This window comes from Chrysemys picta, chromosome 14 (assembly GCF_011386835.1).
Source record: "Chrysemys picta bellii isolate R12L10 chromosome 14, ASM1138683v2, whole genome shotgun sequence".
NCBI lineage: Eukaryota > Metazoa > Chordata > Testudines > Emydidae > Chrysemys > Chrysemys picta.
In genome coordinates this window covers 28485174-28509558 of record NC_088804.1, presented here as the reverse complement: position 1 = coordinate 28509558, position 24385 = coordinate 28485174, and positions in this window count along the sequence as shown.

Sequence of the window (24385 nt, the reverse complement as noted above, 5' to 3'; positions counted from 1 at the left end):
CACATTTTTAAAACCTGACAGTTCTTTTATGGCTTATAAATCCATTTTGTTTTATTTCCCTTCATCCCATTTGTAGCAGACTCGTGTACACCAGCTAAAAATTCTTTTCAACTCCAATGTTTTCCCTTTGCAGTATAATCTTGGAAAAAATCACTTTTCACATTACTGAAAAGACGTCTAACGTGTTTTATAGTCTCTAACACCTGGGAAAAAACATAACAATTTAGTGATATGACATTTTTTGAGAGCATGGAAGCAAACTCTAAATGAGATTTGAGCTCTTAAGCTGCTTTATCAAGCTCTGATACTAATCTGAATCAGATCTCGCATTTCAGGAGTGATGGGAATGCAAAGCTTGGGTTCTTTGCCAATTAAAACAAAGCGACAGGCTGCTCTTTTCAGTTAATTGGAGGATGTGCACAGGCCCTCACCTTCAGTATGCAACTCTGTATTGGAAATTTCCTACTTCAGATCAGGGTCTGGGAAAGTTTGCTTCTGAATTCAAAGCCCCCCAGTTTCCCCTGTATTAACCCTCAAGACTCCCCCAGACATTGTGATTCTCTCAGCTACCCTCACCCTCTCCTGCATCTCCCTTGGCTTTGTGACTCTTTCCTAGAGCCTGATCAGATACGCAGCTACTATCCTCCCTGCCCACACTCTACCAAGAACCTTTTACAAGTCTGCAACTTGTGATTGGGGAGGGGTGGACTGTCGATAAAGTGTCCTTGACCACTCCTATGATCTACAAAACCCCTGCTCAACTGCCACCTAGCCTTGTAGGTACCTAAACTCACTCAGCAACCAAATATTTGCTGTAAAATTCCCCTAGACACCAAAAGGTACATCTACACTTTGAGTTGGGGGTGTAATTTCCAGATTGGCTAGATATACATTCACTAGTTAGTGTGCTAAAAATAGAAGTGTAGACACTGTGGCATATGCAGTAGACAGGGCTAGCTGCCCAAATAAGCACCTAAGGTCCTGGGCAGCATTGGCCATCCCAGCACCTGTGGTCACATTTCTATTTTGCACTAGCTCAATCAACGCTAATTGCCAGCTCCACTGTAGGTGTACCCTAAGTTTCTGGCTCTGGGCATACACACTGCTGTCTTGGTCTGGCCCTGGATGCCTATTTCCTACTTAAACCTCTGGGGAAGATAGGTGGGGAAATGGCTATTTCACCTGCAGGACCTAATCCAGTAGGCATGGTCAGAGCACAGAATCATAGGATTGGAAGGAGACTCGAGAGGTCATCTAGTCCAGTCCCCTGCACTCATGGCAGGACTATATTATGCCCAACTCCACACAAAATGGCTGGAGGTGGGATAGGCAACCTCCCTTATAACCTTTAACCCAGTGGTTAAGGTAGGTTATTCGCCGCTCCAGGCCAATGGGGGCTGCAGGAAGTGGCACGGGCCGAGGGACGGGCTGGCCGCCATTCCTGCAGCCCCCATTGGCCTGGAGCAGCGAACCGCAGCCAGTGGGAGCTGCGATCGGCCGAACCTGTGGACGCGGCAGGTAAACAAACTGGCCCGGCCCGCCAGGGGCTTTCCCTGCACAAGCGGTGGCCCGACTTTGACAAGCACTGATGTAGGAGGCACTGGTTCAGTTCCCACCCATACATCTGATAAGAAGGGATTTGATCAATCACTGGGCTATGAGATAATCTTATACGGATCTCTCAATTTCTCCTGATGAAGCTGTTCAATTTTGTATAACTAATTAAATATTAACTGGGCCAGAGAGAGTGAAAATTCTGTTGCCTGAAAACCGAAAGGTTTAATAAATGATAGATAGGAATCCAAAATGTGGTGCTAGAAATTCTCCCCATGCCTCAATTTACCACCAGTCAGGAGACTGACTGAAAGAGAGTGAGAGGAGATACAGAGAATTAGATGTTTCTTAAGATGGGAAGGGAACATTCAGAAAATTCAACACTACAACAATAGCGGCCTCTGAAAATCTGGATGCCTCCCTCAAGTCATGAGCATTTACACTATTTATTTCAAAGCCTGGTCTACACTTACAGTGCTGCAACTGCACTGCTGACTGTTGGCTTCATTGGTATTGGCACCATCTTTCCTCATAATGTCCCTTCTCCTATCCACTGATGTTCCTTTCTCCATTGCTGTGTTCTCTCTTCCTTGATTTTCCTCACACTCGGTATTAGAATCAGGAGTGGAGATTACATGAGCATCTCCCAACCGTCTCCACAGAGTTCCTAGTTTAAAGCTATTTTAATCAGTTGTGCCAACCTCCATCCCAGAAGTCTATTTCCCTCCCTTCTTACATGGAGTCCATCTCATGAAAATAGTCCTTTGTCCGTGAATGCCTCCCAGTTGTTGAACATCCCAAAGCAGTTTCCCCTGTCAGTGTAGGTACTCCACTTCCGAGAGGCAGTAGCTATGTCAACAGGAGAAGCCCTCCTATCAACATACTGGGTGGTAGGTTAATATAACTACATCACTCAGGGGTGTGGAAAATCCTCACTGTAGTTATGCCAGCATACATTTCTGGGGAAGACCAGGGCTAAAGGAACAAGGTGCCCAAGTGCCCATGAAGGTCAGTGGGACTCAGGTGGAGATCTCCCTTAGATGGCTTTGAAAATTGTGCCTTTGAGCTTTTAAACCTACCCCTCTCTAGTTTAATTGTGACCAAGCAGGCCTGTGTGTATTTTCTCCACTCAAAGTGATTTACACAAAGTCCTTCTTGTCTAGCATCTGGTCACATTTGATTGCTTAGCTGAAGGGAATACCACCACAACCAGTTGCATTTGCATCTGAAATGCAGGTTGCCCAGGATGCTGGGGGGATATGTATGAAAGGGAGGGATATGTATGAAATGGCATTAGTCCTGCTACCTGGTGCACAAAAGTTGAATGGCAGTGGAAAGAACAACATAGAAATGCATTTCTGAAATTAATTTCCCTTATACCACATGCAGTGCTACAGCATTAAGCAACAAGATAGAATCATAGGAAGAAACAGAACAACTTTTTAGCACATCCACTACAAGTTGTCTTAACTCGGTTACTGGGCTTCACTGCCCCGTTCATGACATTTCCAATAAATTTCTGTGCGCTCTCAGGGTGAAATCCTGACCCTATTGAAATCAACGGATGTCTTGCTATTGACCTCAATAGGGCCAGGATTTCACCCTGATTCTAAGCATTTATAGAAGGATCACCTCTAATTCACTTTTGGACATGGTTTTTCAAGACTATAAAGGATTATTCTGAGTGACAACAAACAAGCTATAGAAAAAGCTTTACACAAAATATAGACTAGTTTCCCTGAAAGATGCAACTGAAAAAAGTAGGTGATGTGCACTTAGGGTTATAAATTTTTGTATTATAAAGCCCAAATCAATATGTGCAGCTTACAGTGATTTTTACAGTGATTCATAACCAGAAGAGAACACCCATTATATTTATATCAATAGAATAATGAGAACAATGCCCCTGAAAATTTCTCAGTAAGTGACCTACAGAGCTCTCTCTCTGCCTTGTAAAAAGCATCCAGAGATCTCATGAGACCAGTATTTTGCTTGAATGTTTTATAGAAAGTCTGAACTAGAATAATACCTTGCAAGAAACAAATGAACTGATCCAAGAACAGCATTGCTATCTTCCAAATTATCCATGCTTTTGACAAAAGACTGTCCTGCATGTTTGATTTCTCAGAGAAGAGTTTTCTCTATCCAAGGGTAGAGGTCCTACACTGAATAATTAGTCATGAAAAAACATACACCCATAAAATTTAAATTTCTAATTAGGCATAAATAACTGATCATCAAGACAAGATTAAGAATCACGTTTAATTAATTATCAACATTACCCAGTAATTACTCAATGTATAACATTAAATAAATAAATAAGAGTGTAAAAAATAGCAAATAAGGGTTTATTGAAAGGGGTATAATTAAGGAGGTTGTCCCTGGATAGCATATTGTATCTTCTGTTGTATATGCCTTGTAAATCACACAGTTCATTCCTATACAAGAAATTGTTGTTTGGCCAAAATGATTGCATACTGATGTTAAAATCAGCATGATAATAAGTGTCAAGTTATTAGCATCATCAAAATCCTTCCACAAAGATAATGCACTGTAGAATAGCCATCTCAGTATGAGATTAGTATCCAGTAAAGTAAATGGTACCATTTTTAATTAATTGTGCTTGTCACAATAATACCAAGAACACTGACATGTTTTCCTGAATAAATACCATTTGACAGATGGGCTAAAGGTATTTTAAATATTCCTTCATTGCTGGTCATAAAACTGTTCCATATAGTGGCACTTTAGCATGTTGTTAATTACGTATTACTAGATACTCAAGAAATACTCCAGCAGGCAATAGTTTGTTTCAATGGGATACAACATGTGGAGAAAACTCCATCAATCATTGCATACACAATGGTTAGTACATTGTATCACATAGAATGGAACAGTCAAAGGTCACCTGATATCGGGGCGGGGGGGGAGAATAACTTTAGCATATCTATTAGCACAGAGTAAAAGGCATGTAATTTGGAATGTAGGTGAAAAAGGTGTTGGTTAAAAAAGCAGATCAGAGATAATTAATTTTCTTAATGCGAAAATATTAAGTAAATGATTTAATTAATTTCACAAACTTTTTTTGTTTGTTTAAGCTGTTACTATTTGCTGACAGGACTTTTCACAAATTCACACTTCAGAATAGAAGGATACTCAGAAATGCAGCCGTACCACTGTTGGATGTGATCAGATCTCACATACTAAGCAAGTCTGGGCCTAGTCAGCAGCTCCATGGTAGTACCCCAAAAGTACTGCTTATAGGAAGATGGAAGCTTTTAAATTAAAACAAGATTAAAAAAAAAACCCTCCCCCCCATATTGAAATTATCCACCCTCAATTTCTGATCAGCTCGAGTACTGTTTTAGGAAGTAGTAATAATGGATAGTATTATGTAGTGTTCTACACGGAATACAGTATGCCAGGAATTCTAATCCTCGCTCTGACATGGATTCTTTCGCTGGCCTCATCTGTAAAATAGAGATAATACTTATTTCCCTACCAAAGAAGGCTATTACAATATTGTATTGTAGATACAGATGTAATTAGTAAAAGTTCTCAGAAAAGGCAAAGTGCTATTATAGCTCACTTTTTCCTCCTGAAATAAACTGAAATCAATACCTTAGCATGGTGCTAGAGTACTGCGCTAGAAGAGGCACCATTTCCAGATGAGAAGTATGAGCAGGTCAATGACCTTTCCAGTAATTAAACATCCTTGCAAAAATGTCATGTGAAAGGGATAGTAAGTTAACCCTGATGTCCTGACCAAATTCCAACCTGTACAATTAATTACAATACATTCTGCCTACTAAATTCCCCCTGTAGCTAAGATGAAGTTGTGCTAGTTTTCTCTTCCTCCATCTAAAAACGGTTGTGTGGTATCACTGGTGCAAAATTAGGCTGCCACTCCATTCCAGACATAGATGCATTTCACATGTGGCTGAGTAATCCCTACCATCTATACTCCATAGAAGGTCAAATTGACACTCTTCCTGTGACCCTCTATCCACTTGCACACCCATACAGGGCCAGGCAGAATACAGGTTTTAGCACAAATATGAGTCCAAGGGGAACACCAGCATAACTGATGGTATTACAGTCAGAAGTGATGGGGCAATAACATACAAATTCTGGCTAGTCATAGAAATCATAACTTTTAAGGCCAGAAGGGACCATTGTGATAATCTAGTCTGACTTCCTGTATAGCACAGGCCAGAGAGCTTCCCCAAAATAATTCCCATGCAGCATTTTGTTATTCCCCTAGCTCCAGTTTACCATTCTAGCTCCAGCTAGCATCATCATTCCCATGCCATGCCATTGCCACTTCACGGTGAACCCACACAGACTGGGCAAGTGGAATCTTCTAAATTTCTTCCTACTAACAATGGCCACAATTTATCCCTTGGCAACAGGCATGTGAGGTGGGAGGGAAACAGATTCTATGCCAGGAATTCACAGTTAAACTGGGAATAGAACCTGGGCTCAGCCATTTCAAAAATATACACTCATCATTTGATCCAAAAGAGGCTATCAAATAGCTGCAAAAGTAAGTGAGCTTATAGCACAAGTTCTATCCAAAAAAAAAAAAATGTCTGTAGCAATCTGCATGGAACTTGGAGGGAGGAGCACAGATTGCAGGAGGGAAGAGTTTGGAGGGAGCACAAGGAAGGTAGTCTGTGTACATATGACTAGAATGCTGGCTGCAGTTTCAGCACCTTTGCAAACAGTTGTCCTAATAAAGACCCCAGTTTAGTTTCAGAAACCATGAGTCCTCTCATGCTATTACCGAGTATATGATACATGATACAGCTGCCATGATTATAAAACATACACATACACACACACACACAAAACTACTAAGACTGCAATACAATTAAAGAACAAATCCACAGTTCTATTAAGTTTTACTGCAAAGCAGTCAACATTCCACACATCTCGTGAACACCAGAGTAAAATATGGTCTAAGTTTATACACTCATTTGGCTAGCCATGACTCATAATTCAGAACCATGACTTATAGTTCTTTCACCAGACAAGAAAACCCAAGTTGGTGGCCATCTTTATGATGCAAAATACTCTTCTGTTGGCTGACTGTTTATTGTTCCAGTAAGAGAAAACATCTCAGTGCAATCAAATATTGTTATCCTTGGACACTGCTAAAGTTCTTGTGTTTGTTGGAGTTGACACAGAAAATACCCACAAAGACCACTGGAGTTCCACCAGTGTCCCAGATAGGTGCAAAACCCAAGATCTTATTTCCAAGTTAAAATATCCAATAATAGTAGGTAATTATTTTGACCAAATTTTATTTATTGCTTCTGGTATCCAGAGAATGTGATGTTATATATACCCCTCTATGTAAAATATGATCTTCCTTAGCACTATTTCTGCACACAACTGTGAAGTAGAACTAATACATTTAACTGATAAATACATCAAAGGGAGCATGTCTAAAGCAATAAACATCTCCTGTGGTGGTGATGTTTATGCGCTACAGGAGACATTTTTGCTGAGTACATATCTCCCTTTGATGTAGTTATCATTATTATAATGAAAGCATTAGTTGATTTTATTGCTTTTTAAACACCACTGTTGTCCGCCATAGCTCCATTAAATGTAAACTGTGTTGTTAATAATGTGAGTGAATTGAGGATTTTTTTCATTTAGGACTGGATCAATGTTAAGGGACTGGCTATCAGAGCATAAGCTCTTCTTCATTTGCCCAGTTTCCTCGTTGCTCTAGGGTTGTCATCATGAACAAAATTTCTAACTTACACAAGCAATAAGCGCACGCAGTCATGGTAAGTACTTTAGTTTTACGTATGTGCTTTAATTTCACACACACACACACACTTTTGAAAATTCCAAACTCCCTGCTCAGTTTCAAAAGTGCTCAGTACTGGCCTAACTCTGCTACCGGTTACAACAATAGGAGTTTTACCATCAATTTCAATGGGAGAAAATTTTGGCCAACATTTAATAATTTCAAAAAAATCTGTCCCCATATTTTCACCTGTTTTTGTAATCTGCATTTTGTCCCATAAGCACTGTTCACATGGCATCTTACATTTGCTAGCAAAGTTTATCATTTGGGTTTTTCTGAAACTGTTGCCAAAAAAATTTCACAATTCAGGAGCACTGACCTAGTAGCATGAGCAGGCCTCACACCCTGGAAGCCAACCTACTGGTTTATGTTACTAGCCACCACCACTAGTCTGTGGAGCAACTGCTACCATGTTACTAAACTAGCACTAGCATGGGTTTTAAAGAGTTCAATCAGATCAGCTTTGAGGGGTTGATATGATCAAGCTTATGCAGTCTGTGCTGTGCAGCGTTTTTAAAATGTTTAAGAAGCTTCATTTAAAATTAAATTAAAATGCAGAGCCCCCAGGACCCGGGCAGAGTGAGTGCCACTGAAAATCAGCTCCCGTGCCGCCTTTGGCACACGTTCCATAGATTGCCTACCCCTGTAGTAGAAAGTAGTCCAAAATCTGCAGAAATTAAGCCCTAGCTTTACTGAAAAAAACAGAGGAAGAGAGTTTTGGCAAACTTCTGCAACATCCTCCACAGGCTTTATGTCTCCTTATGCTCCAAAGATTGATTGGGACCTTTTTTTATACCTGCCTCTGGAAATTTCCATTACATGCATCTGACGAAGTGGGTATTCACCCACAAAAGCTTATCCTCCAATACGTCTGTTAGTCTTAAAGGTGCCACAGGACTCTTCGTTGCTTTTTACAGCTGCAGACTAACACGGCTACCCCTCTGATACTGTGCTGTGCATGTTCTGCAGATGAAGAGAGAGCATGTGTCTCTAAGACTGTCAAACACCTTCCATGAGCACTTAAATCACGTTGAAAAAAACCTAAATGAGGTTTTCAGATGTATGCAACAGGACTTGGGCTCAAACAATGATGATACAAGAAGTTCTTGATTTTTTTTTTTCTTCAGAGAGATGGGCATGTGAAACAGTACACAAGCTTAAACCAGCTGAACCAATGTAACATACAATAGGAACAGAAATGTCAGCATTATTAAGGCAGTCCACTTGAAGGAATGCCATGTGTTGCTAAAAATCTTGTAAAGCCATTACTGGCCAGGTCACCTTTGAAGGGGAGATTATAATCTCAATATACTTCTACTGGGATAAATACAGTAGAGGTAACATAAGGGAAATTTGGCAAAAACAATGCTATTCATCAGACAGGTTTGGAAATGGCTTCCACTAGGTACTAAAGCAAACAGGCTTGATTTATAATTACCTCTTAATGTAGGGAGTTGATAATTGATTGCAATGTGCAGAAACACCCTTCTGCACTACCAAGGAGAAACACTTTTTTCCAAACATCAGTGATCAGAGGATGGGAAGATGTTTGAAATGTATTTTAAAAGAGAAAGATAATGAGGGGCAACAACCAACTCGACAGAGGGGTCACAGTGAATTTATAACCATAATCTGCAAAATAAAATTGACTATCATGGTATATTTCTTTGCGTAGCAACATGTACCGCACTTTTATATAGGATATGCTGATTGGAGAAAGAAACGCTAAATATATTTAGCCTAGACGCTATGGATTAAAGGAATAGTGAGGGAGGATTAATAGGCTGTGTACAGCACTCCAGGCAAGGAGTATATCAGCTCAGGAGTCTATATTCAAGACACACACGATAGTATATTCTCTTTTGTGTTTCTTTGCAAAGCTAATCATGGATTTCTTATTATGGTCAATTACTCAGTTGCAAAAGTGCTGCTACAGATGGGTAGGTTTCAACTAAAGTTTGCCAGAAACTCTCTAGGCTGCTTCCAACTATAGTATTAGAATACACGGAGGCGCCAGTAGCACATTGTTCCTTCATGCTTGCTTTTAACAAGCTTTGCCACATGAAATTTGTCAGCAAAATTTGGGTCAAGGGTGGCAAAGTAATTTGCATTATTAACTATTTGCCTAAAATTGGATCTGTGATTTGAAAAAAAGCTCTCATTTAAGCTATTTTTTTGTGAACATGGAAAATGCCTAATGACAACAAATTGAAAGTTGAAAAGTATAGGTCTGCATTAGAAAACTTGGAAAGAAGTATCTGATTTATTGGATCCTTATTTAAAAAAAAAAAAAGTACTGGACTGTTTGCATTTTGTCTGTGATTTGTACCCTGTTGTTAGAGGAAGTGTTAGAGGATACTGCATTAATTCCTGGTTCAGATGAAATGCTGCCAAAAGCTAATGGCTGTTCAGTGAATGAATGAAAATATGTTGCTGGGGAGGGAAGACATCAAAGACAAATTGATCTTCAAAAATGGAGTCAGGGTTTGGACTACTTTCTACTACAGGGTAAGGCAAGGTGAGCAGTGTTATAGTAAGTAGTTTGCCACAAGTGATAACTCTTGAACAAAAATCTTTAGATTTTTTGGTAGGGGGCCTTGCTCCAGGATTGTCCAGGTTTTGCAAATGTAGGGCCATAGATTGCCCTCAGTTCACATCAGAACCAGGAGATAGATTAGGGAGAGGTATCAGTCCTATTTCTCACAGAGACCATAAGTATTTTATCTCGGTCATCCCTATTCTGCTGAAACAGCATTCAGGGAATCTTTACTCGGTGCGGGGGGGGGAGATCCTTTTACACTTCTCAGAACAAACTCTGACAAGGGGGTAGGCACAATGCCAGCACCAATGTGTGAAGGAGCAAAAGTGGGAGGGAAGGGGGGGGGGGCGGGCATGCGGCATAGTCATGGTAGGACCTCTCGTACTTGAATCTGGGACTCTATCCAAGTTAGTTAAAAAATTGTCAAAGGAATGGGGCCGTTCAGCTTTTTTGTGCTATACAGTATTTCTCCTTCTATTGCTCAGTGTCACGAGCCAATTTCTCTAGGAGAGGAGTATGCATTTCCCCATCTATATTTCAGATGTTAAACATGGCTTATCTTTGATCTAGAGGAGTGCTGGGAGTTGTGCAGAGCTATGAGATGTTTTTTCTCTTTTTTGGAAACCCCATGAGAAGATGTGGTTTCACAATCCAAGTGCTGGCTCGTTTGTTGTTGTTGTTTTGCTTTTCATACATTAATCTTTTTTCTCAAACCAACTGGATGGTGTATTATCAATCCTTTCATCCACGTATCCCTGGCTTTCTGAATATTATTTTAATACAAGCATTGGGTTCAGCTGTGCCTCATCAGGCCCCTGGTGCCTTTTTATGGGACTTTCTAAGGGGCTCTGATTAAAGACTGTTTCAGCCGATGCTGCAGGGAAGTGTTGTTCTCTTTTTCCACATTCTCCCTCCTGCATTGTATCCAACGCTAAAGGTTTCATTGTTCTCTTCCACGAGGATGTTGAATTAACGTTTGGACCCTTTTAAAAAAATGTGTATTTTTATTGGATTTCTTTTCCTTGATCACTACTCGGGGAATGAAACATCCTTTGAAATTGACAGAAGGCTGCAGCAGTATGCAGTGAAGCCTCAGCAGAGGATGTGCTTCTGGATCTCCTCTGTTAACATCTGCTGGCTGCGCTCATTGTTTTCATAGATTAATCTTCCCTAATTGAGTTGTATATTTTATTAGGTCTTTCATCTAAAAATAAAATTTCATGTACACCCTTTGCTACGGTGCTGCCAAAGTCTGCAGTTATGAATGAAAACAGGCTTTCAACTTTGAACATTTAAGGAAACAAAATGCATTTGCTTCTATTTTTAACTGCCAGGGGCTATGCTGCAAGTAGACACCAGCACATCCTTAACAGAAACCACCTAGGAAGTTCTTAAAAATGCTCTTCTTCTAGTTCAGTTCATTCTTTATTTGAAATATTCAATTTTAGTATTCCTCAACAAGCTACTCTGTGATCTGTAGTAAAAGGAAAGTGCTAGCTATCTGTACTCTAGATACTGTACATTATTTGAAAACTGCTTGGCAAACCTTTGCTTTCTTTGTGTAAAGATCAGAACAATTTAGATATTTTAGTTCCATGTCACTATAAAAATGCTTTACAGTTATAGCAAGAGAATTAGAAGGCATATTTGTAATATGAATTGCTAACCACTGTCAGCTGACAAGCCTGTGTCCCTGCATGAAAATTATGCTATTACTTTCCATGACTGTGAGCAAAATGTAAAGATCATGGATCACATAAAAAAGACAAAAGGTGGAAAAATTCACACAAAAATGATTTAGGATTGTCACAGAAAAGAAGACTAACATTTGCTTTGCTGCCTCGCCTCCCCCTTCCCACCCTCCCCCGCATCCCTACACTGAGATGGCATGCAGATCTTAAAAGTTTTTATTTGCCTAATCTCTTTTGGAAATAATAGGTGAGTCCTAAAATTTATTTTAATATGATGAATCTAAGAGCAAGAGAAGTTTTAAAGCGAGAGTTAACAACAGGGTTCATTTTCATTGTAAAGCTGGAAACATTTTACATTTTGAAATGAGCAAATACCTAGTGCCATCTGGTCCCATATAGATTAACAATCCCTCAGTGTTTTGTCCCAGAACCTAGTCAAGTAAGATCAGATTGCAATTTGGAGAAAGATTAACTATCATACAGACTCTCAATTGCTAACACATGCTTATGATGTTTTATTTTATACTTTCTTCTTGTTTTACTGGCTACTTTGGGGTCAGATTCTGTCTGGAAATGTGTGAGAAATATTCATTTACTTTAAATGAAGATGTGCACACATCAGAGGGCAGCATTTAGCTTCTTCATAAGGGAATGAGTTTGCGCTTTTTGGTAAAACATCTGACTTGGTAGAACACCATAGATATCTTGAACAAAAAGAAGGTTGATTTATGTACTTGCTGCTTTTATTATATATTAGTATAACTTACATTTTATTTTTGGAAATTCTATAATAAGGGCTTAATTTTCAAAATTATGCTAACAGTTAGGCATCTAATTGTGACTGTGGTTTCTTTGCATATGCAAATCAGGTAGTTGTACTGACAAATGAACAGTTATGGTTCCAACTGTCCATTTCCAGTTACTGTACAAATACCAAATTTGCATGCAAATTTCCAGTGTGTGTGTTTGTGTGTGCGCGTGCACACATAAGTTAAACATACACTTGTACATGAATTTGTGCACAAACAATTGTGGAAACAGTTTTGTTGTTGTTGTTGTTTTTTAAATCAGGCCTTAAAACTAAGCAAAGTAAAGTTATAAGGAGGATTAATGTAATTGATTTTGAGCAAGTTGAGAAAAAAACCTTTAACAAATAAAAGTTGACCTGACTGAAGAGAGCATTATTGTAAAAATATGGCAACTGTGATTTCTGGTGACGTTGCTGTATGTAAATATATTAAGTGAAGAACAACTATCACGAGGGGGGAAAAGACATTCCTAAATGCTCAAAATAGTTTATTCCATTTACAAAAATTCTCCTGTATACTTCCTTCCACATGCCACTAAAAATGTACTTCATGGGCCACACACTGCCCTTGATGTCACTGGGAGTTGTGCACACAAATTGAAGATAATGTATGACCCTTAAGAGTTGAGGTGATTTTTTTTTTGCCAGTTGTATAAGCAGCTGTTTTTTTCTATACTTTGCTATAAATTCATGGAAAAACTGAAATTTACCATCATACCTTGAGATATCCGTGAAATGTAGGATAGATTTTACAATTCATAAAGTAAAATAGAGATGATTTACCGCATTTTGCAATAGCTGATGACAACCAAGGACATTTGCAGTATGGGGTTCTGGTACAATATGCCAAAAATAATGATGCAGCTCATCATTGTTACTACACAACAACTCCTTGGGGAAGGGTTTGGCAGGTCCTCCCCAGGAAGGAATTGGGACACCCCCTAACATTGCTGTAGTGAGGGGGTGTTGTCCTCGGTGAGTTTAGGCTGGCAGATTTGAATGTCACTGGTTCTCCATTAACCCTCCAGCACACTAGCCCCAAGGAGGTGGCCTGTCTTTTATAGCCAAAGCAGGGAAGCATTCAGCTCCTGTCCTCTTGCCACACCTAGTGCAGCATGCTGGTGACCCAGGCTGGGGCTGCAGTGGTAGCTCCAAGGATCTTCCTGACTGGTCATTGGTCCAGTGGTACTGTACTGGGAGCCCTATTTGTGATGGAAGAAGAGGTAGGCCCAGGACAGCCAGAGGATAGCTGGCTTCCAACTGGGGCAGGCAGAGGCATCTGTGATTGTTGCTGAACAGGCAGCAACCACAACAGCAACTAGGGCCCCATTTCTATTACCATCTCCTCCAGCTCCCAGTCTTGGTGCCCCAGCAAAGGAAGACCAGAGGGGAAGCCACAGAAGACCCAGCAAGACTGTGGAACCTGACAGACCTCACTATCCCAGAAACTCCAGTTCCCTCTCTCTAGAGTCACTCCCCACTTCCTTATATCCCGGGTGGAATGAATGAGTTGTACCTGTCCCAGTGAACCAGCAATTACATGCAAAAAACTCTAACACCTGTTAACAGAGGATAGAGGAAAAGATCCTGCTACCCCATTATAACAGGGCATAACTGCTGGCATTGTCTAGCCCAATGTATTACCAGCACATCTCACTGGCAATGTGTTTCTCTGCTTTTACCATTACACCTGCCACTACTTATATGCATTTCTTCGTGTGGGGATGAACAGTGTACCAATATTTATGAGTGAAAGTTATTTTAGATAAGGGCCCCCAGAACATGGGCTGGGTGCTTCTTTATGTTTTATAAATCTAAGCTATTATGTTAGGGCTAGATTGTCTTATGCAGAGAAACAAGGGAGTCAACCCTCTCCTTGCCCTATCTGGATCATGGGTCCAGGTTTTGCATGGAACAAAGCTGCTGCTCTCTGGAGACCGCACCCAATGAATGGGTGAAGAGAGGGTAAAAAGGAACAGTCTCTTAGCGCTAACCACTCCCTTACTTCCTGGGCAGAGTAGCTAGCCTGATGAAGTATGGGAAGTAAAATGCACCTTCTCAAGCACTACAGCAACTTAGCTTTCCCTGACTGGCCCTCAGTGGGTACATGAGTTCAGGGGGCTCTGCTCATAGCTGGGGGGGGGCTCCTAACTTCAGGGACTGGAGTGTCACTGGGTGAGTTTGGGGGTTCAGGGCTGAATTTGGGGGATCATGGTCTCTGGGATGGGGAGGGATCTGCTGATATTCTGGGCTTTACTGCACCAGGGCCCACAAGTTGGGGGGTTGAATCAAGTCTCATTTTGGGGGGAAGTCACCCCTGATCATGGTGTGGGGGGCCCTTTCCCTCTACTCCCCCTGGCCTCATAGGGCCATATAGGGGCACATGGGCCCAATCCTTTCTTGCTCACAAAGCCATAGAGGGGTGTACAGGCCACCCTGCTCACAGGACTACAGAGAGAGGGGGTAGGGCCATATAGATCCCCCCACCTCAAACAGGGCCATAGAGAGGTATATGGGCCCACTCCCACAGCTGTAGAGGGGGTGTTTAGCCCATACCTAGCTGTATGGCCCCAACCCTCATAGAGGAGTTACTGCTCTATGAGGGTTGCTGCCTCTCACTCAGGGCTAAGCCTACAGGATCAATCAAAATTGAACAAGGACTGGCTTTCACTATATGTGCATGTAAAGTGTCAAGCACGATGGACCCTGATCTCAGATTGGGTCTCTAGGCACTACCGTAGCCATTATCACACCAGTAGCACTTACTGGATGAGGCTCTGATTTTACTGGAAAGCTAGGGTTACCATATTTGAACTTTCAAAAAAGAGGACACTCCGGGGGGGGGGGGTGTAGCCCCGCCCCCTAGCCACTCCCTCCCCCTTCCCGCCACCTGACTGCCCCCCACAGAACCCCCAACCCATACAACACCCCCCCCCCCAGCTCCTTGTCCCCTGATCGCCCCCTTCCGGGACCCCTGCTCCTAACCAATCCCCAGGACCCCACCCCCTATCTAAGCCTCCCTTATCTTTGTCCCCAACTGCCCCCTCCTGAGGCTGCCATTTCCACTATATTATCACCACTGTCTTTAAACAAACAAACAAAGTTTTGTTTTCCAGCTCCTTAGCAAAAGGAATTTAAACACTAGACAAAGCTGGTGCAACCCAGTTTTTAGAAAGCTTTAATTGACTTTGGAAGCACTGAGAAATTATAACTAACCAATTGTGGTTTACAAGGCAAATTGTAACCCTCTACCTTGTTCACTGCGTTTATTAAATATTCTCAATATTGCTGAGTTTTTAGCAAACTTTTTTGAACAAATCAGTGCAAGAGAAAGATTCCCAGCCAAAATGCAATAATTCATCCTATGCGATTGTGATAGACAGCTGAAAAGTAGGAGCAGTGAGGGGAGCACACCTCTGCCTCTAGTCTTTGCAGTTAAAGTAAGCAGAGCGTTCTGCAGCACCCCCTGCCCCCAGCTAGTAAGAGAAGAACTCCTTCTCTTATTTCAATCTACTTTAACGATTGATCAGCAGAATCAAAGCTTCCTCTTACCTTTACGTTTGGGGAAGGGTGATTTTCAGTGCCATAACCACAGGGCTGGGAACCAGGAATTCCTGTGTTCTAACCCCACATACAGTCATGCTGCATGGCTTGGACCGAGTCTTCCATCTTCGTCCCCTCAGCTTCCTCATCTGTAAAACAAGAAGAACAATCTTCATTTAAAAACACCCTGATGAGATAAGTAAAGTGAGGGTTAATTAACTAACATTTTACAGAGCTTGGAAAACAAATGTCTGACAATCTAAAATTCTCTTAATTTCACAGATGGTTTATACAAATCTGCAAAGCCATAGAAAAAAGTACTAGCCCTAAGATCAATTCATACAACAGATATCTGAACACATGGATGCCTTTTATCACTCATGCTGAATCTTGGTGCAGGATTAAATGGCAACACTTCATGAACTTTTCTCCTTATTAAGATCCCACATGATACTTTTTTATTTTTTATTAGTGACCATAAAAAATAAAATATCTATATTAATATATATGCTATTTTAACATTTCTTTACTTTACATAGTTAACTTCTACAAACCTGAGAACTTTATAATGTGTATGAATATTTCTACAGTGCAATATGCTCATGAGAATCAACCCAGTGATTAAGCATTTGGGAGGATATTCCTATGGTCTCAGCACTGTCCTCCCATGTGTCAGTTTATTGCACAATCACCTCCATGCCTTCTTCCAAGCAGTCCTCCCATCCCCAATGCATGGCACAATCTCTCCCAGCTCATCCACAAACCCCCACCCCTGCTGCTTACAGCAAATCCACTTGACTTGTATATAAATTATTTTCCTTCCCTTAACCTCTGTCCACTTGTCTGTTTGTCCTTAGACTGATAGTCCCTGCTCTGAGTGCTATCCTCCTTGAGTGTTTGGAAAGTGCCCAGAGCACATTAAGCACTATTGTAAGAACCCCCCTCCTCCCCCCTGTGATTCTGGCAAGTCCTTCTAAAGATAGTAAGTCTTGAGGGGCTGCTGTTTAAAGGTTGATTTACAAGATCTCCTCTCACCCCACTCACTTTAATACTGGTTTCTTTGCTCTGCTTTTTTTAATATAAATCAAAATGTTTCTGTTGCTGGAAGTCTTGCACTGAGAATACCTCCCAGGTCTCCCTAACTAAAACAGTCTATAGCTCTGTGCATTGTGAAGAATTGACTGCTGGAAACTTTAATGGGCGGGCAGAGTGTGAATTTCTTTCTGGTTTTGTTTCTAGTCTATCACTAGAGTTGTCCAATCAGTCTCATTTCAGTTAAATGGTCACATGGAAGATGAAAAACTTCAGTTTCCTTTAGAAAAAGGCACATTAAGGCAGAGAATGTAAAAGCTTCATGGGCCCTTGTGTAGGTCTCTGACTGCAAATGAGCAGAATGATGACAAACACCATTAGTGGCTGCTTTACTCCCCCTAGAGCCTTTCCTGATGTGCCAGAGAAATAGGAGAGTCTTTTTAGAACCCAGGCTGTTCTCTAGCAAGGCTAATAATAAACCCCCTAGCTGGTGCTGATTAGAATAATCAATTATATGAAATGATCCCTGTGGTATAAAGGAGACGTGTCAGGACAATTGTCATTGGAAACATTGTTCCTCCCCATGCTCTAAAATAAAGGTGATTTCAGCTGATTGCCAGTAAATAAACACTCGTTTCTTTCAGCATCAACCTTCCCTTCTCTGCCCCCAAACACCCAATATTTTCTCTTAGTAATTAGTAATTTACTCTCATTCCTTAATGTCAATTTTAGTAACACTGCAGCAAACCAAGGGAATCTTACAGAAGCCAAAGGATAAATAACAAAAGCTCTGTTATATATACATTGCACAGAGAGCACTGAATGAGGGACCCAATAGAATTTGCCTGGTAGAGTAAAATGGCTCTTTTCCCACATTTTTGTACCCTTGCACTGGATGGTAGAAACATGGCTAATGAGATGAGTCCTGTTAATTCCTGTTTACAGAATCTAGCAGTTACCTGGACTCCCCTTTGGGACCTGCAGATCACTAAGAGTTTTCCAGCTAGAGACAGACTTTGCCACCAAACCATCTCTCTATCTTGACTTCATGCATTTAACTTCCAAACCCAGGGCTCCATCCACCTTCTTGTTATTCACAGACTCAGCACCTGTCCCTCAGTTGCTGGCATGCAGCATTTCTGAGTTGATTCAAAATACTGTAACAGGGTTGCTGCCTCCAGAGCACCTTCTTGTTGCATAAGGTAGCTCTGCTGTATTCTGCCTTGGTTTCCCTTTTGTCAGTCTTTGGCCTATTCCTGCTATAGTGATGACTTTCTGCCAAAGATATGACTTGGCCCTCTGGCCAAGCTACTTACAAAATCCCACCACTTCCATGGCATCCAAGTACAAACCAAACAAAAATCTTTGCCCCAAACACCAACGGGGCTCAGTACCTCCTTCCCAAGGGGGCCATTGCCTCTCCTCTAATTTCAGACACTCTTCTGCCTATCCTCTGGCCTATGTTTTCACCCTTTCTGGGCTCCTTTCTGTCTCTTCTCAAAGCCTCTCCTTGACTCTTTTGTGTTGCCCCCTACTCTTTCCTGATCAGTAACTCCTAGGCCTTCCTATCTGGCCAACCATGCACAGGTGTAGCAGGGCAGCGCTAATTGAACAGGGCTGACTGGGCCAAGGCCTCTTGGCCTTAGAGGTAACAAGGTGGTCTGCCCAACACCCAAGGCCTCGTAGTACAGAAACATTGTACTGACTTAGGAGCTAAATCCTTTTGGCACCTGTGCCCTGTTGAAGTGTGCCAACAACAGGAAATCTGCACAGAGGACATGGTGTCCAATTCATCTGTGATGCCTTCTGAGCTAATGCACCTAGGGCTCTCAGTTTCTGTTCCACATGGCTAAATATACAGAGAACAAGAGGATATGGTTAGAGAAAAAGCTGCTAAAATAGGTCTCCAGCTCATATAGGTGCTCTTCTTCCTATGTGATTTTCTCTCAGAAATGGCAAGAGCAATTACGCTCATAACCCAGCACATCAGACCTTGTTAGTCTGAAGGAGACCCACTAACCCTGGGTCAGCAACGTTTGGCACGCGGCTCGCCAGGGTAAGCACCCTAGCGGGCTGGGCCAGTTTATTTATCTGCTGACGCAGCAGGTTTGGCCGATCGCGGCCCCCACTGGCCGCGGTTCGCCGTCCTGGGCCAATAGGGGCGGCAAGAAGCGGCGCGGGCAAGGGATGTGCTGGCTACAGCTTCCCGCCGCCCCCATTGGCCCGGGACGGCGAACCGCGGCCAGTGGGGGCCGCAATCGGCCAAACCTGCCGTGTCAGCAGGTAAATAAAGTAGCCCAGCCCACTAGGGTGCTTACCCTGGCGAGCCGCGTGCCAAATGTTGCCGACCCCTGCACTAACCTCTGGCTGCTCACCGCTATCACGCTGACATGATCCCTGGGTGTGAACTGCTCCTCATAATCAGTCTGTGCATCATGAACCACTCACTCCACCCCAAATATCCTCCTCCAAGTAGAGGATCAGCACTTCCCTCTATCCTCCCCTTTTGATGAGGACGACTCTTCTCTTTTTAATGCAGGGTTCTCAGGTTCCTTTTGAATCTTGTGTGCAGGCAGAAGATGAGAAAGATGTAAGCAGAGAAAACTCAGCATCTCCTGTCCTGTGTGGGGTTCCACCTCTAACTCCACTCCACAGGCAGACCAAAAACAAAAGAGTATTTGTTCCCTTGTCAGAATTTCTGAGAGAGAGAGAGAGAGAGAGAGAGAGAGAGAGAGTCAAAGGACAACACTATGAAACAAAGATTATAATATGAAAGGACTGACCACAGTTAAAACTGAATTCATGATTTAATTATATGTGATACTTTTCAAAATGAATCATCAGCTATTCTTAATATTACTATTCCTGTCTTCCTTAAGATAGCTAAAAGAGGGGGAGGGACAGGGACAACCCAATCCTGTATATCAGCTCAGCACACTTGGCAAACAGGATATTGACCCAGCTGTGTGTGGACCTCTTTAACAATAAGGACCCCCCACTATCCAAGGAAGTGGGGGGAAGGACAAAAATGCATAGTCAGAAAGACAAAATTCCATCCACTGCCCTTATGATATTTTCCTACCTGTTCCATATTAGATAAATTACCTAATCACCAGACATGTGGATTACATAAGCATGAACCCCACAATGTAACAAGGCATTTGCTACTAATCTCTCAATGGTACATTCACACTTAGAACTGGGGATGTGATTTTCAGCTTGAGTAGACATACACTAGCTCTCATTGATCTAGCATGCTAAAAATAGAAGTGTAGCTGTTGGAGCATGGGCTAGCCACCCCACGTATTTACCAACAAGGTCTAGGTAGGTTTATACTTGGGGCAGCTAGCTCATGCCACCACTAGTCACTGACCATGCTACCACAGCCACACTGCTATTTTCAGTAGACTAGCTCAATAAGAGCTAACGGAGGTATGTCTGTTCACACTGGGAATTGCACCCCTGGCATTGAGATGGATACACAACATGCCATTCCTAATTTGAATGGAAAAATGTACAGGAGACTGTAGAAGTGGTCAAGAGACTGACAATTATCACTTGTTTAGCAGATGTGGCCTTCTAATAAAGGAGAAGAAATATTGTAGCAAGTATGTTTGGGGTAGCCTTTTTAACACAGGATGCTGCCTAGTAAGGGTGGTTTCCAGTATAGGTTTCATTGTAATTCAAAATCAATATAAAAGGAACAGGCTAATGGAAATAGAGAGGTATAATTTATCTAAAGCTGGGGTATCAGATACACCTCCCTTGCAAATCATATTATAGTCTAAACGTGTGTGACATATTTCATCCTGCCTAGTCTTATCAGTAGTCTAGGATGAGTATGAAAATCCTTTCATTAAATGAGATGTTGTATGTCTCCTTCAACCATGATGTGCCTGATTAAAACTCTGCTATATTTTTTTTTCTTTCCTGAAAGGCCTAATCCCATAATACTTTATAAAGATCTTATTATGGATAGATTGAGCTCTTTTCCCCCAACCCTTTCATCTTATTCAGTTTGATTAGGGTCACTGGGCCAAGTTTATCCCTGGCATAATTCCCCTGAAGTCAAAAAAGTTACTCCATTGATCAGCTTGCCTCAATGCAAGCAAACATTTGGTGCCCTACATTTGGCAACTCAAAAGGATAATGTCCCATTTACTCTGCACTCGAGTCTGAACCATACTTTAATACTGCATCCCAGATGTGACTGAGACAGATTACTGCCTTGGATATAATGTGCTACCAAAACTAACTCTCCAACCTGAGTCCAAATCCCACTGCTTATTTGTCTTCAGCATCTGTAAGATGTGACCTTTTCTCTCTCTCTCTCCACACAGCAAAATCTCTGATTTTGCCACTTGTCATCTCCAGAGTAGATTACTGTAACCTCTTCCTTGATATCCCCCCTCGATAAACTGTACAAAACACAGCTCTCTATATTATCTTCCTGCCCATCAATCTGATCACTTCAGACATTCTCTTTGAATCGCTCCACCAGCTCCTCCGCATCAAATTTATGTTTGTCATCCTTGCCCTTAACACCTTGCAGAACTCAACCCTCTTCCTATGTATCCACCTTCATCTCTTATCTTGTCCAGTTCTCCCACAGCCCTCTTTGTGCTTCTTTCCACACTCCCTGTGCATGGAAAGCCCTCCTTGGACTAACCTCATCAGCTGCATCCCTCCCCGTGTTTCCTGCAAGGCCTGCAAAAAGTTACCCAAGTAACAATCTTAGAAAGAAGAGTGGGTGGGGATAATTTATACATCCAGAAAAAAAAACAAGCAAACAAACAAAAGTCCACTGAACTAATTGCACTTGTGCCATCAGCCTGGTCAGCTAGCTTGTATGTTTTTATCACATTCCCTCATCCTCATCTATTTTTTTGCCTCTTACATTGTTCTTTACTAATGCATTGGGGGTGCAAATGAAATGTAAATAATCTCATGCAGGGGTCCCCCATTATGCCAATCCAGCCTCTACTCAAAGAAGAGTCAGCCACCTCTACAGCATTGTCTCTTACCTCCATCCTTCCCCAAACTGTGGCGAGCCCTTCATGGTCCAGGCATGTGTGTGCAAGAAAAGGGCGAGTGAGTGAAGCCGTGGGTGGAGAGGAGTTGGATGCAGTTCATTCCCATCAGCACTAAATCTGCTAAGAAGTTAATGCAGTGGCCTGCATCCTTTGTCCATAATGGGGCAACTCCCCACCTCTCACTCATGGGAGTGAGGGACACGGATGGCTCCAAAAGAGCTGCACTGTTGGAGAGAAAGAATGGGGATGCAGGGGACAGAGGCACAGCACTTCTATGTAGAGGGACCTGTGACTCTAGAGGATCTTAGGAGATCCCTGGAGTTCGGAGGCTGGTCGGCTGGGCCCATGGAATGATCCAGGGGAACCTCATGAAGATTTCCTTTCCCAGGCCCACTGTACTAGAGAAGAGACACTCCACTTCCCTCCCACTAGCACGGAAATCTGACCCATCTTAATCCAACATATAACTGAATGGAACTGGTGCTTTTCATACTTCTTACATGCTGCTAACTATATGATGGAAAAAAACGTATTTAAGTGGGTCAAAGAGCAGCCCCTGACCATGAAAAAAAAATCAAGAATGTCTATCTTAATGCCCAATGAGATATTACAGCACAATGCTGTCAGTTCTGCCTTATTCAACAAGTCTGCACGGTACTGAACAACTGAGTTAAATAGCACAGCAGTCATATCCATCTGGAATGGAAATGTACAAAAGGCAGCTTAAAAAAAAAAAGCTGCTAAAGTCCTTGCAGGCAAGTTGTATTTCAACTGCAAATGTTTATAATTTTTATCTTGTCACATAATATTTGGATTTTTAGATCCATTCAATTTAACAGCCACTTTTAGTAGGGGTTGCTAGTCCCCTTTCAGTTCATATTCCCTGCTTTTGCTGCCTTTTTATTCTATTAATAATAAAAAGGTGCCACAGATAATTAAAGACAAACTCAATCCCAACATTCATTAAAGAAGAAAATATGATCTTCTGAAAAGCTGTCACCTATAATAAAGCAGCGTTATCTGCCTAGAGTTACAGTGATTTCAAACTGATAAGTCTAGAGGAAGAAATCCACTGAAATGTAGTTAAATTAATTGCTGTTTTACAAGGGGGAGCATAAAAATGCAGTAATTAATTGACCTACTATTTGAGACAATTTTCCTATAGTTAACAACCACTCTTGCAAGAGATGAAAAAGACTGCGCTCTTTCATTTTGAAAAAAAAATTACACTAAGAAAAATCAGCATGTAACAACACTGCCAATCTCTTCTACTATGCACAGAACACACAGTGGAGACTGGAAAGTGTTGTATAGATAGGCTAAATTCTGTATGCAATTACACTAGTGTCAACCTGGAACAACTCCATTGCAGCTAATGGGGTTACTCCAGACTGGGACTGGTCTACTCCTATTGTCCTGATCTTTTGTATATTTAGCCTTAGGCCCAAATTGAATAGGTGTGTGTTGAGGGGGGGGGGGAGGGGGGGGAGGGGGGATTAGCGGAGAGTAACTTGAGGTTAATTGAAAAAGTAATTTGAATTTGAGGATTTAGAAAAACTGCTATCCTTCTACTATTTGAACAGTATACTACTATTTTTTTGTTCAGTAATAACTCTGAAATAGCTTGGGCTAAATAGTTCAAACCCCATTCTCCTCTATGGGCTGGACATCCCAGCTGGACTGCATCTCCTATTATGCATCACAGTTGCTCCTCTGATTGAACCACGTGGTGCATTAATAATGTAAGAATGGCCATAATGAGTTAGACCAAAGGTCCATCCAGCCCAGTATCCTGTCTGCCGGCAGTGGCCAATGCCAGGTACCCCAGAGGGAGTGAACCTAACAGGTAATGATCAAGTGATCGCTCTCCTGCTATCCATCTCCACCCTCTGACAAACAGAAGCTAGAAACACATTCCTTACCCATCCTGTCTAATAGCCATTAATGGACTTAACTTCCATGAATTTATATAGTTCTCTTTTAAACCCTGTTATAGTCCTAGCCTTCACAACCTCCTCAGGCAAGGAGTTCCACAGGCTGACTGTGTGCTGTGTGAAGAAGAACTTCCTTTTATTTGTTTTAAACTTGCTGCCCATTAATTTCTTTTGGTGGCCCCTAGTTCTTATATTATGGGAACAAGTAAATAACTTTCCCTTATTCACTTTCTCCACACCACTCATGATTTTATATACGTCTATCATATCCCCCCTTAGTCTCCTCTTTTCCAAGCTGAAAGTCTTTAATCTCTCCTCATATGGGACTCGTTCCAAACCCCTAATCATTTTAGTTGCCCTTTTCTGAACTTTTTCCTAATGCCAGTATATCTTTTTTGAGATGAGACTACATCTGTACGCAGTATTC